Below are 10,533 nucleotides of genomic sequence, written 5' to 3'. Positions count from 1 at the left end.
AAGCAGAGTAATATGAAGCCTATTGCCTTTGTTTGTTGTTTTGTGTTCTTCATTAAATCAGTTGGGGTGGAAAGATGTGAGCGATGAAAACACGTTCTCATTCTGATCTGAAGGCTTTAGCCTCGGCCTGGTGTTACCAGTTCACTGCATCCTAGTGAAAGTAGACCTTGGGTTAATTTTGAAACTATTGGAGCAGCTTTTAACCAATCAGTATTGACCAACGTATGTGTCGAAACTCAACTACATTTAGAAAACAATTCTTAACTTAAATGTCATTGCACTTAGCCACTGACACTGGTCACTGTTTGGTCCGCCCTTCAGAGAGGCTGTGCAAGCGTTAATGTGAACAGGCTTTCCACACTTTAATCACAGTGAAGGATACTGGAGCTGTGAGCAACAGTCTAGTAGAGGGAGGCTATTGAAGCGTGCAAATGTGTCTATCTGACATGGAAAGCATGTTATTGTATCTCCGAGTTTGTGTTTGGTTCTGTTTCTCCTCTTTATTTTTCTTTAAGCAACTCATATCAGACATCTGGAGGGACAGGATATTAGATTAGATTGGATGATCCCGTCACACTTGGCTGTTAATGCTTAGATAATCAAAGAGACTGGGAATCTCGCGGAAACCCACAGTGACATCAAGACTCCACGAAGTCTCTTTTGCCCATTACAGCAAGATCGCCATCTAAAACTGCAAAATGTGGTACTGGATATTATTTTTGTGAGACATTTAAGGAAATGAGATATAATGAGTTAATTTGTCAGCATTGGAGGTTGTGGTTTTCAGGGTTTTGATCTTAGACTGAGCTGCTTTCTGTCTTTATGCTAAGCTAAGCTAAACAATTGTGGTAAATCAGTCTATTAATAAGGAATTAAAATTGATGTCGTAACTAGCAGGTGAAGCCAGATGGAAATGATTCTGATCTGCTCATCGTGCCTTTTGGACCACAAGCAGGTCATGGAAAACACGAGCCAGTCTCATGTGCAGCCGAACTATTTGAACAACTGTTTTAGCACTCTATATTACTGTTTCTCATTATTATCCTGTGTTAATCCTGAGATCTGCTCATTAAACAGGGCTAGAACATCCACAAACTGTCAGCATCTCCACGGGAACAAAGTGACGGCACACCGGGAAGTGTTCTCTCTCACACTCACACACACACACACACACACACACACACACACACACACACACACACACACACACACACACACACACACACACACACACACACACACACACACACACACACACACACACACACACACACACACACACACACACACACACATATCTCATTCCCTCTCCATGTGTCACTCACACACACACACACACACACACACACACACACACACACACACACGCACGCACAATCACATGCTGAAACGCTTTAGATTTCCAATATGATGACATGCGGCATTTCACTAATCAATTTTTCATCCTCGACTGTCTCTGTCAATATACTGAAGGCCAATATTTTCATAGCTATGCATGTTGGCCTGCATTATCATTGCATGTGTGTGTGGTTAAATGTGTGACAGATGTGTGTAGACAATCTGTATTTTAGTTTGGGTTCGAATCGTTTTTGGATATGAAAATTATCCCTAATAATGTTCCCTAACCAAATACAATATGTATGTTTGGCCGATGAGAGTTCTCAGACCTGATCTCAGTCCTCTGTCCGCTGTGTGAATATGCGCAAGTTGCTGCTTGCCTGAAATTCATGCATTCCTCCCGTGCTGGCTAAACTTCTTCTGGAACAGTTCGCTACCAAAATGACAGCGTGTTCCTCAAATCATGTACTGCAAAACCATTTCACACGATAAACTGTATGCAGCCGTCCTCTAATTAATTATCTCTTTTAAATCTAAGCTGATGCCTGGTATACGAGTAGTTTCTTATTCTCGTTGCAGACTCAACCCCTCATCAGCTCTTGCCTGTTGCTTTTATATCTTGATTTTTTTTTTCTATAGCTTAGCATCTTCACAAGTGCACGTTTCAAGCTGAGACAGGGTTGCGCCTGATGAGACGGGTTCACACGAAATTTCACGGCAGCAACCCTCAAAGAGCGGGAATGTGATGAAGTGACAATCTGCCTCCCATTCGGTGAGCACGCACTACAGTTCCAGTCTGTTTACCTGGAAAAGTACAAGACAGTGAGGGAGTGAGCCCCCTAAAATGCCATCCTAAGTCCTCACTCAGGGTGCCGCATCACACCCTTTAAAAAAAAAAATAAAAAAAAAAATAGGGGATTGTTATCATTCAGCCACGACGCATTCGGTGGCAACTATGGATGCTGTCAGACACTATGAACTGGAATCCAATGAGACAGATTTCATCTTGAAGTGCCCTGGCTGCCACTTGAAGATATTTCTCTCTAAACCTGGACACAATCCTGTCATAATGGGATCAAGCCCTCTCTTAAAGAGAAATCCACGCCAAAAGTGATGGACTTGGCACTGCTGAGCGAACTGTATTGTAAAGTGTTGCCCCCCCCTCCCAACACCTCCCTCTCAACAAAATGTCCTCCATTTTTGTCACGTATTGTTACACACTCACAGCACTTCGGTTGCAGCCTCAGTACAACAGCATACAATGTTGTAGCCACTAGTGATTCTGTGCTTTCAGTCTGGAGACTCTCAACAGTGGAAAAGCTCTCATATCAATCCATAAAGGTGAAACTGAAATAGACGAAGCACTTCATGCGAAATTGGGTGCACCAAACAGTACATTACAACACTTGGAATGTGTTTTATACGTTTTGTGTTTGAGTACATTTTGCAATTGTGCACTTCTAGATTTAAAGTGGTTTGCATTTGTGCTTTCACCTCTCCTCCCTTGAATTAAGCTTGGTAGCTAATGGGGATATGCAGCTTGCTGTCATTTACAGTGTGGATTTCAAGTGATTAATAAGTCAAAGCATTTCCACCTTCACACAGAAAGTGCACATGATGTTTTTTTTAAGCTCCTAGACTTAAATACAGCAGGTACGCAGCTTAGCAAATGTACCCAGCAGTGAGTGATACTCTCTCTTCAAAGAGTTTGAATGGTGTCTTGTTTGCTGGCTTTTCCAAAAACCCAAAACTACAAGAGCAACAGGGCCCTTCTGAAAGGCCAAGGAGTACCTCATTAGTGACATTAACTTGTTTGGATCACAAATTACATTCCTGATTATCATATTCACTGCATCAGTTTACATGACTTACTTTCCAACATTGTAATGTAGTAGCCTTATCACTGGGTTTGGTGAAGTTTAGCCTCCAGCTTAGTCAGTATTCGTTGAGGTTGTGTTATAGTGGCTTAACACTGGTTAGTCAGCATTCAGAAGCCTTTTCTTTTGTAATATTAAACTGAATTGAAAAAGTAGGTAGGCTGATAGTGGAAAAAAATGGTGTTAACTTAGACATACAGATTCCATCTGAGAAGGTACGCGGCTATCAAGTGCACATTCGAGATCCCTTACCGGTTTGCTTCATGAGCTGGCTAATTTAGCAAAGAGGTTGTTCGCTTAATTAGGTGGCTAGTTAAGCTAATTGGTTGTTCTTTCAACCAGCAACACTGACATTCACCTACTGAGGTCCCATTCTGTAAAAAAAAAAAAATGACAAAGAAATGAAAGTAATCTGCCGCCACTATCGCTGTAAACTACATATTGTCGGCCTACCGTACGTGCTGCTTGAGAAGGGAACGCCTGGCGGAAGGTGGCAACAGTGAACGGAGGTCCGGGGCTCAGAGGACAGTCCGTTGTCCGTGCAGAAAATTATGAAGGACAGACGAGTCTGTGCAACTCTTCCAATTCCTTTGAAGGACGTACGAAGCAAACAGATGACGCTCTACAGCTAAGAAGTCACGACAAAGTCTCTTCTGAAATAAAAATAAAAAAAAAAAGGGCATGTCGGTCATGTGCAAAGTACAATGTAGAGTTGTGGGAAAAGAAAACATGGATAAAAAAAACACACAAAAAAACAAACAAATGAGACATTCCTGCAAGATGAATAAAAGACATGTTCAGGTCATGTGTGGGCCGCCCGGAGAGGTGGCCTCATAACACCCAGGACCAGATCTCAAAGATCCCATTGAGATGATGAGTGGAACAAACACACTCCTGTGTTTGAATGTGAGAGGCTCATAAAGCCATGCCTGAGTAGTCACAGAGACATATTTAAGTCCAGTGACATACTCATAGTCTCTAATTAGCACCGATACTTTGTTGTAAAGGGCAAAGCTGTCTGCTAGCTTTTGGGTATGACACTCCTCCGATAACCTTCCAGTCATCACGAGGAGGAGGAGGAGGAGGAAGGAGTAAGAGAGAGAGAGTGAAAACACTATAACAACAGACAAAGCACTCACAATGACACTGTTACACTGTTTATGACTTTGCTAGGTTGTTTTTGTGTTTGTGTTTGTGGTGTTGTTGGTTAGTTTGCAATGGAGTGGCTGTTCACACTGTCATCGTGTCATATTGTGTGCGAGGTGAATCAAACGTGTTGGACAATACAGATCAGCAAAGTAACAATGGACCAAATTTCACTCTGTATTTTACACCATCGTGTTTCCCATCACACTTTTCTCCTTCAACTGGCACATGCCAGACCAGAACCTGTGACGCCTCAGAAATGGGACCAAAAACGTAGAAATGAAGCGATCGATGGCAATTGTGTCCAGAGTGGCTATCGTGGTGTAAAGAGCAAATAGCAGGGCGCCTGCAATAGAGACGGAGAGGCAGTTAGGGCGCATATGTACACGAGGAGGCGCCAACAGTGATGGGGGAGGGTCTGAGAAAATTGACTGTGTGGCGGTGCGACGCTGAGGGATTCTCAATGAGAGAAGTCACAGCCAATTGACTTTGGATCAACTTGTGGGTCGAGATTCTGCTGCAAAAAAATGAACTACATATTACCATATTTGACATGATGATCATTCTCTATATTCTCTGTCTTATAAAGCAGACTCTCTCTTGCACACACACACACACACGCACACACGCACACACACACGCACACACACACACACACACACACACACACACACAGATCCTTCCAGGTGCCAGTGGAGCGTGTACAGTAGGTGAGCTGAATGCTGTGATGGACCTGAAGCTCAATGAACCGCGAGGCCTCCACTCTCTCTGTCTTATGTCGGAACAGATGGCAACACTACCAAGCCTTGCACTCATCTATCATTCACCATTCATTTAGCCCGGCACCGTATAGGTGACTCTGTGTGTGTGTGTGTGTGTGTGTGTGTGTGTGTGTGTGTGTGTGTGTGTGTGTGTGTGTGTGTGTGTGTGTGTGTGTGTGTGTGTGTGTGTGTGTGTGTGTTTTTCATGAAGGAAATTGTCTGTCAAACTTGGTCCTGCAGGATTTTGGGATCGGGGTTGAACTGATCCCGTAAACGTCGAACTAGATCTTTTAAAATATACATGCATGCATCTAAAAGTCACCGCACATCTGTTGACAGGAAAAGGAGAGTATCCAATAGGTTCAGCAAAATGTATGCAGAAAGCTCATTGATAAAACACATCATGAGATGACGGCTGCCATGTGTCAACTGTGATTGCTGTGAACACTGCGGCACAGTGTTGGTGATGCCTGTCAAAACTCCTCCACTATTCTCTATGCTGCTCTCTCTACACTTCTGAAGCACTGCAGGAGAGGAAGGGCAGATGTGTAGTTAGCGTTTCAACTCATCATCTCTCTCTGTCTCTCTCTCCTTCCTTGTAGTCATTTCTGGGAGTATGGAGCCCCTCGGGCAAAAACGCTGAAACCATCTGCTCTGCTAAGTCTGCCTCCCCGTTCGACTTTTGCTTATAGCTTCTCCAGCTATCTCTCTCTGTGTGGTTCCTTTCTTCTCCTTCCCCTGAATAAAGCTGTGCTCTTCCACCTTCCATCGCTCCACTGATGGTTAAATCTCCTTTGTTTAGTCTGAGATAGCTTAACCCTCAATTCCCAGCACATTTTTATGTAAAATCAGGTTTTATCAACATTTCCTGCAATTAAAATATTTAAGCTCGATGTTATTTTTGAATTTAACAATTAGCCTCGATGGAGCTTTGAGGCACTGCTGGTTTTGTTGAGGGTGTTGTAAAGATGCTATTCAGAGATGCTAGATGCATGTTTTCTGCAATTATCCATCTCAAACCTCGTTAAGCCTTTTTTTTTTCTCAACCATCTGCTTACACTAACAAGTAGTAGTGAGCTTAAACGTCTGGCTTCTGTGAAGACGGAGTGTCTTCACGGTTCTTGTTTGGATGTCAGCGTAAAAGATAACACAAGATGTTCCCAGTTTCTTATGTCACATACCTTCTGTCAACCTACAGCGAACAGCTGGTTAAATGTGCATGCTAACAGGCCTGTGCAACAGAGGCTTTTGAGGATTTCCCACCTGCCATGTTTCCAAACCATTGTTCAGAAACGTCCTGTTACCTCTCCAGACCTACAGCCCAGATATCCTCTGGAGGTGTGGGTTGTACTCACCCTGTTAACAGACAGAGAGTAAAGCAGTGCAATTCTAATGTTTGCGGAAACTCATAGCACATATTCTTCAAGTTCCTGACCCTCTGTAGTGTTATGCCCCCTCTCCCTGTTGCTACGCCTGTCAAGCTTTCCATTCACGCACTGCACATAAGCAGTTTACAGCGATGACAGCGACAGATCTACTACTCTCATCTCCCTTTTTAAGGTCTTTCATTAGATACTGGCAGATTGTGTAGCTAATTAAGCAAAAATTAAAAGGCATGAATTGTTCACACTTGTTCTCGCATTTCAATGTAAAGTTTTTTAGTCCTCACATTATATACCAGAGATGCAATTTGTTTTCCTGAGGGCCAAAAATGAATGTTTATGTTCTGTGAAATTACATTTCATTAGAATGTAAAATGTTTTACAGAAAATTAACTTCCTTCAATTACCTGTACCCGCTTTATCCCGAACAGGGTCATGGACGGGGCTGGTAGCCTATCCAAGCTGACTTTGGACGTAGACTGGGTTCACCCCAGACAGGTCGCCGTCACAGGGCCAGAACAAAAAGACAGACAATTAATGCCCACATTCACACCCACAGGGAAATTCAGAATCATAAATGAACTTAACATGCATGTCTTTGGACGGTGGGAGGAAGCCAGAGTACCCAGAGAAAACCCGCGCAGGCACATGGAGAACATGCAAACTCCACAAAGAAATGCCTCAGCCAAGGTTTGAACCCAGAACCTTCTTGCTGTCAGGCGGGAGTATTAACCACCACTTAATAGTAATTTGGTTATTTTGCAGAGATTATCGTCAAAAACTGGACATCTTCAGTCTTCTGACAGTATGTCACTGCCTCGGTCTCTCATCTTGACTGTCAACACAAAGTCGTAAAACACACCAACAACACACGAGCATCAGCAGGAGAGAGAGAGAAGGCCATACTTCTTCATATATAAGACCGAGGCCAATGTAATTTAATTGAGAAGCTAAACACCCGTACCCTGTACATAGCTGTCAAACATATTAGTAACATTTTAGCTGCACAAAAGTTCCAGTTCATTATCGTTACAGTTTAGATTTTAAAGCATTTCAGAATAAGGAGAAAAAGAATGAGCTTTTCAAAAGCCCAAAAAAATAAGGTCTACCAATGGGCCCCAAATGTGTCTGCCCTGTTATATGGGAAACAAAATATTTGTATTCTCATCTAACCCTTTTTACCTGCTCCGGATAAACAAGGCAGTATATGTGAAAGCAGCTCGCCTCACATGTTTACAAGAATTAAGAAAATATGGATGGCTTGAAAAATATAACTAAAGGGGGGCACGGTGGTGCAGTGGTTAGCATTGTCGCCTCACAGCAAAAAGGTTCCGGGTTCGAATCCGGTCCTGGGCCTTTCTGTGCGGAGTTTGCATGTTCTCCCTGTGCTTGCGTGGGTTCTCTCCAGGTTCTCCGGCTTCCTCCCATCACCCAGAAACATGCACCTCAGGTTATTTGGCGCCGCGGTCGTGGCATCCTCTTGCAGCGGCTCCCCCTCGGGATGCTGCTGTAGCGAAAGAATTTCCCCTCGGGGATTAATAGAGTACAATAAAAAAAAATAAAAAAAATCTCGTCAGATAGAAAAGTCACAGATGAGAAGTAAGAACATGTTGGGAGTCACAGAAATGCTTCACACTACAAAGAATCAGCAGCACTATCAGTTGTGCTCTCTGTCTTGCATCTTTCACTTTTTAAACTTGATTTGATCTGTCATTCAGCTTCACTCACTTTGTATCCCTCGTAATAGAAAGCCAGAGGGGCACATGGTTTAATTCACGGCAACAGGGGACCCGCTCTCTCCAGTAAATTCTTTCTGAACCTGATGAAGTCAAACGATCCAGCGTCCGTCGTATTCAACCAGTCCATTCTTTAGCTAATTAAAATGAATGGCCACTTAGCCAAATCAATTGGAAGAAGACTGCTGCACCACCAGCATCCATCTCTCCCCATGGATCACGGCGTGGAGCGACTGACGGAGGACCCGGACTTCTTCCTGGGTCTCCTTCCTTTAATTCCTGAAGATTTTTGTTTTTATGTCAGAGATCTAAGGCTTGAACGTTTATTGCGAGGGTGACACACACAAACACTCATACAGAAGTGGCAATAATGTATTCTTAAAATAATATTGCATACTGGACTAAGAACAGTAGGTTTTGTCAACAAACAGGCAGCATTTTGACAGCGCTTCAGCCGATGAATTATTCTGTTTATATCATGCTTTTATTATGCTGTTGAAAGCCCCCGCGTCACCATTGAAGCACAAATCTGTACGTGTATTCAAATCTGAACTGAATCAAGGCGACAATACACATCATTCAATTCAGCGCATAACAGTCCTCCTAAATTTTTAACAGCAGACGCAGAACAAAAGCAGTGAGCATCAGAAAAAAAAGGAACAGTGAACAATGAGGCAAAGTGTTTCAAACTACATAATACATTCACTCCATATTTAAGATGCTGCCGCCAAAGCAAAGTCCTTTCTTCACATCCAGCTTCCGGTATCATAGTAATTACAGTATGTTTCACTTCAGCATTCATGTCAATCAAATCTGAAATGAATCGGAGGCAATTTGATGAATTCTTTGTCTCTGACTGAATGTTGTTGATCATAACCGGTTTGTTAACTTGCTTATGTAATACGCAATTTTCAAACAAGGACGAGAGTTATGCAATGAAGTTAGGAAAGATCCAGATTATGATGCGACGTGATTCAGGATGCAGCTTCCTGAACTACAACAACAGCTTTAGAGTCTACAGCAGTTGTGTAAAATGATGTATAAATTTGATCGAGTAGCTATATATACCTGCAACGGTATTGTAACTACAAAATTGGTAAAATGTTTAAGAACCCCTGATTAGTGGTAAATAACTGCCAAACTACAATCACTGTGGTCAATATCGATATCAGGACATTATTTGTTAGAAACAAAGAAAAATCTTGTTTTTGATTTGTTATTACCTTTTCACATCAAATGGTGATGTTTGAGTTCAGCCTGGGTGTCCAACTTCACAACTTTGAGGGAAGTACATGTGACGGACACAACCGTGACATCAGTCTGTCTCACACCTTCTCTGTCCGGTCACATTAACAGGTGGGAAGAAACTCAGTGAGTCTCAGTGGACTCGTTCTGTCTCTCACTGTCTCTCTCTCTCCATCAGTTGCACCTTTATATTTCTTTGCTTTCTACTGTCTCTCTTTTTTCCCCTTTTTACAGACAAACACCGATAGTATATAGTCAGAAAAGAGACAACACTGAGGTCAGGAAAATCTAGAAAACAGATGGATGATGATGACAAAGGCCCTTCTTCCTCACTATCCAGGTTTATCTGTGAATCTTTTGTCAATTCAGTGTGATCCGCTGGTGGGATGAGCAGCTATTATCACTGAGAACTGGATTAACTCGCCGATCACAGCGCTATTATGGTTTATGGAAAATACTGTACTCTAATAAGAGAGATGGAAAACTGCTTTAAGCCAACAATAAAATAACATTTACATGTTGAAATAAACAACTTATAAAATTAGATACAGTGACATTATACATCACTAGATTTGCACAAATGTATTCCATGATGTGATGCTGAAATGGGCGTCTCAGACCACTGCAATCTGAAGCACAATATGCAAAAGGTCACACAGAGCATTAGAAATGCATCTGTTTTTTTTTTTTTTTTGTATGGTTCTAAGTGCTCTGTAAATGGCAAGTGTCAAAATGTGTCAAATGATAAGCACTTCTGTGTCCTATGTTGCTACACTGCCCATCTCTGCCCAGATAGAGAGCAATCTGTTTTCCCAACTGAGCAAACAGGCCAAACCAGAGCACATAAAACACACGTGTACAGAAGTGTGCATGCACATGCACGCGGACAAACAAAACACAGGCATAAACACACATGTGCCTGCATAAGCACATTATACACATACTACATTTAAAAAAAAAAAAAAAAAAAAAAAAGCAAAGAGAAGTGCAACTACTCTGGCACGGTCCAAACTGTAGCAGGGGAGCTGTAGCGGCAGAGATGGGAAAT

The 10,533-nt window shown here is 42.4% G+C and overlaps 1 protein-coding gene across 1 annotated transcript in view; it reads right to left on the bottom strand.

The window, feature by feature from the left end:
- The window catches only part of dlgap3 (discs, large (Drosophila) homolog-associated protein 3), a 132,626-nt gene that overhangs the window by 81,543 nt on the left and 40,550 nt on the right, over positions 1-10,533 (bottom strand). Inside the window, exon 2 of the mRNA XM_069699209.1 lies at positions 6,912-6,983. The gene's annotated coding sequence lies outside the window, so the exon portion shown is untranslated. The remainder of the gene's footprint in view (positions 1-6,911; positions 6,984-10,533) is intronic.

The sequence above is a fragment of the Brachyistius frenatus genome, unplaced genomic scaffold (assembly GCF_029030835.1).
Source record: "Brachyistius frenatus isolate BFR_SWC_R1_liver_20210118 unplaced genomic scaffold, ASM2903083v1 Contig_2, whole genome shotgun sequence".
NCBI lineage: Eukaryota > Metazoa > Chordata > Actinopteri > Embiotocidae > Brachyistius > Brachyistius frenatus.
This window is presented reverse-complemented; position numbering and strand designations above follow the sequence as displayed.